This window comes from Dasypus novemcinctus, chromosome 11 (genome assembly GCF_030445035.2).
Source record: "Dasypus novemcinctus isolate mDasNov1 chromosome 11, mDasNov1.1.hap2, whole genome shotgun sequence".
Classification (NCBI taxonomy): Eukaryota; Metazoa; Chordata; class Mammalia; order Cingulata; family Dasypodidae; genus Dasypus; species Dasypus novemcinctus.
Window position 1 is genome coordinate 27,707,558 of NC_080683.1, and position 4,286 is coordinate 27,711,843.

General features: G+C 35.5%; 1 non-coding gene across 1 annotated transcript; it reads right to left on the bottom strand.

Moving 5' to 3' along the window:
• Positions 1–2,539: 2,539 nt before the first annotated feature.
• On the bottom strand, positions 2,540–2,648 carry LOC111759656 (U6 spliceosomal RNA). The gene has a single exon (XR_002793574.1). It is a non-coding gene; the product is annotated as a U6 spliceosomal RNA (small nuclear RNA).
• Positions 2,649–4,286: the final 1,638 nt, after the last annotated feature.

Sequence of the window (4,286 nt, forward strand, 5' to 3'; positions counted from 1 at the left end):
TTCCCCAAAAGCAAACATTGCTGTGCTCATAGTATTCATTACTTAGGACTCTTCATAACATTGTCAGAGGAAAAACTGTACCAGACAATGTTTAACAGGCAAGGATGACTTTATTCAGGGGCTGCTGCTGCAGGGGAAAGAGAGTAGAACTCAACTCTCTCCAAAGGACAGCGAGCTTTGTAAGGATGGGGAGTGGACTGGAGGAAAAGCACTGGAAGATAGCGAGGAGAGCTGATCATTTGGGGTCAGTGAGGGATTTACCAAGGATGTGATTAGGATCCCTTGGTTTGGAATGTTTTCCTTTGGTAATTAGGCCACCTAGAGCCTGTTAAGGGCTGGAAGGGAGGAGGAAGATAAGGAACTACCCATTAGGGTCCTGGGTGGCTGGGGTAAGGGGGAGAAGGAAGGAGGTGGTCAGGGGCTAAAGGGTATTTAGAATAGTTGGGGTCCGAAATTTTCCTTGTTCCCTTTCCCCCTGCAGCCTGAGTTGTTTTTCTCTGCAGTAGAGAGCTGCAAGATTAGTTTCAAGGTTGACAAGGAGGAGGAGGTAGTGGGTGGAGGCTTGTGGGAAGTGAAGCTGGCAGCTTGGTCAAGAGAAAGAAAACAGTCTTGGACAACATCATTTAAAGACTGCAGAACATTTCCTTCTGTGACTTGCTATACTTGAAAAAATAGAAAGCTACCCTGTGGGGGTGAAACTCTCAACTTCTTTACTCACAGCTAAATCACTGGCCTTTATCCTCTGTTCCTTTTCTTGCATTAGGGTGGAAGACCCTATTCCCAAGTTTTATCAAGTTCTTGTCCTATACCTTTTCTATTTTTTCCATATCCTCAGGTCAGTACTTTATCACTTGTATCATTTAAAATTTCCCCTAATTTCCCCAACAGAGACAAGGTTCTCAAAATGCTATTTTCTCATCATTTCATATATGAATCTCATATTGATTCCTTAATGTACCCCAAAGTTACTTTCATCCTGCCATTTCACTGAAACTACCACTCAGGTCATCAGAAACTTCACTGTTGTTTAATCTAATGGACACATTTATCCTCTTACCTGATTTAACTTCTCTCTAGCATTTGTTACAATTTACTGCCACCAACCCCCATCTTGAGATACTCGTCCTCTTAGCTTCTGTGATAAAACCATCTCCAAGAACTCTTCTGGCCTTTGTGGTTATTTTCCTTAGTTTTCTTTTTGGGGACTTTATATATTGGAGTTGTGCACCCTTGTCTAGTCTCACTTTAATATATTGCTTAATTTCTATCAAGTGGATCCATCTTTTCATGCCACTAATTTAATTCAAGCCTTATCAGGATTTTTGAAACAAAACTCTTACTGGTCTTCCTTTTCCCAGTCTTGCCTTCTTCCAATTAATCATCTAAATTGCCATCAGATTAATCTTCCTAGTATGCTAATGAGATCACCAAACCACTCTCATGTTTAATTTTTTTAAATTGATTACTTAGCTTTTCCAGCATAAAGCCCAAATGCCTTAAAATGGCAAGCAGTGGCCATCATGATCTCTCCCCTGCTGGTCTTTACTGTTTACCTGTATCAGGTCCTCAATATGAACTCATTAGTCATGGACTAGAAGGCATAGAACATCCTTCCAACCAACTTCTTTGATTGAAAGTTTTTGCTAATTTTTTCAAATTTTGTGTGACTACTTTTTCATCCAAGGTATAGGCCAGCCATTCTTATTATGAGTTCACAAACCTACCTAATCATAATTATCATAGCATTTAATGCACCATATTGCAGTTGACAGTTTATAAGTCTATATTGCCCACCAGACTGTAAAGTCATTGAGGGGAAGGACTGAATCTTATTTATCTTCATATCTATCATTGTACCTGGAACAAATTGAAATCCCTGATAATTTTATTGCATGATTGAATTAACTTATCATTCATTGCAAGATTACATTTTTATTTTCCAAATTTCTCCATCATGATTAATGCAATGATAAATGTCTCTGTAGAAACATTTGTCTGCATTTAAAAATTTTCTCCTTAGAAGATTTCAGAAGTGAAATTACTATCAGGAGTATTTTACAGTTTTTTTTATATTAACCAAATTTCTTTCCAAATTAATATAAATTTAATTGCTACCAGCAATATGTATCAACCCATTTCAACACTCTCTTGCCACATGGATATCCTATTTTAAAACATTCAGCAATTATATATGTAAAAGACTCCCATTTTTTATCAGCTAACAAGCAATGAGTGCTTACCTGGGAATATTCTATTGAACAAAAGAGACAGAAATCTTGCCTTCTGAAAGCTACGTAAGTTTTGTGTGAGAGGAAGTAAGAATTGAACAAAAGAATTATTGTCAAATCCTTGTTTTCCAATTGTGTGTTCAGTGCATTTTTCTTTCATAGCATAAGTTTCTCATCACAAACATGATGCAAATTCTAAAATTTTAGTCTATCTTTAATTATTAGTGTGCTTGAATAATCCTGAAATTTCTCCTTACTCCAATTTGTACTATTTGCTTCTTTTTGTATTTTTATTGCATTTGTTATTTTTTAAAAATATGGAATGCTTCACGAATCTGCATGTCATCCTTACACAGAAGCCATGCTAATCTTCTCTGTATTGTTCCAATTTTTTAGTATATGTATTGCCGAAGATAGCACTGTAGTTGGTACTTAATGGCAATAATAACAACTTTCATGAATGTTCTCACCCTAAGGCAGGCTTTCTCAACCTCAGCATAAAGGAAAAGCTATTTGGGGTATACATATCACTATAACTATAATTAGGCCAAACTAAACTAATTTGGAAGGGCTTTAGCCTCATTTTTCCAAAGTAGACTTCTAATACTTAGTTTTTCAAATTTGATTCCTACTTTTTCTATGATTCAATCAATTAATAAATGGCCCTCCTCCCTCCCTATTCCTTCATTTTTTAAAATAAAATTTTATTGAAGTATATCATTCATATGCGAACATATATAAATCATAAATGTAGAGTAAAGGCTATGAACTTACAAAACAAACATGCATATCATCATACAAGGCTCCTGTACTTGAGGCCACCACTATCACCTTGCATTGTTGTGAAACATTTGTTAAAGACTATTAAAACTACGCTTTTGTATTTAATGTTTTGTTATTTTTAATTCATCATAATGGTACTTAAATGCTATTATTAGATCTACAATTCAATATATTCATTCCTTACCACAAGTTATTTTGCTGAAGATTTTCTAAGTCGTTCCTTAGTAAGATGAAACTCACTTGCTGGTGGCTTCCTGAGGAAGGGCTCAAGGGTAAACTGTCACCCATGGTTTGCATGTTAAAAATTCTTTCCTACGTAATTTATCCCTGAAGAAAATCTTCACTGGATGTAAATCCTTGATGAACACATTCTTTCCTTGAGTCTCTTGAAAGTATGGTGACACTTGTTTTGTATGTTTTTGTCAATAAGTATGATATGACAAATTGTCTTTCCTTGGTAATTGACATAGTAGTCTTGCCAGAAGGCCCTGGGGATTTTTTCTTTCTCTTTAATTTTTACAGTGTTTCTGAGTTATTGTTACAAATAAGTTTTCCTAAATATTGAAGGCTTGTTCAATATGTAAAATCAGGTTTCCTCTTTTTTTGGGGGGGAGGGGGGATTTTCTTCAATTATAGACTTAAATATTAAGTTTTTTCCATTGATTTTTCTTCAGAGATACCCATTATATACAATCTTCATTTTTTGCAAATTCTGTAATCATGAATCTGCCTACTTGCTAAAGTTTTGTAACCCCAAAATCAATATTCATGGTGCATTCATGGTCATTTGTGGTAATGCAGAGTGATAAGGAATTTTAGCCACCTACTGCACACATTTTCCATTGAAGTTGTGAAAGATAATCTTTTGCCTTCTTGTTTCAGCTTTCATTTTACAAACTAGTGTCCATTTTTCACATATTTAGTTTCATGTTTTTCACAGTTTTGTGCCTTTTGTTGGTGATTTTGCTGTTTAAAATGATGCTCAAATGTAGGGCTAAAGTGCTGTCTAGAGGCCTAAGTGCTGGCTGTGATGTGCCTTACACACAAAGTATAGGTATTAGGTAAACTTTTGTCAGACATAAATTAAGGTATTGTTGATGAGTTTGATGGTAATGAATCAACACCTTATTTAATGAGCTTCAATTACCTGATCCCTAATGTGATTGAACTAGCTTATTTTTATGTTCAGAGGCTTTCCATAAACGTTGCTCAAAAATGTTCTGAATGTAATACTATTTGCTAATGAGGCCAAATGGGGAAGGCTCTAAGTGGCTG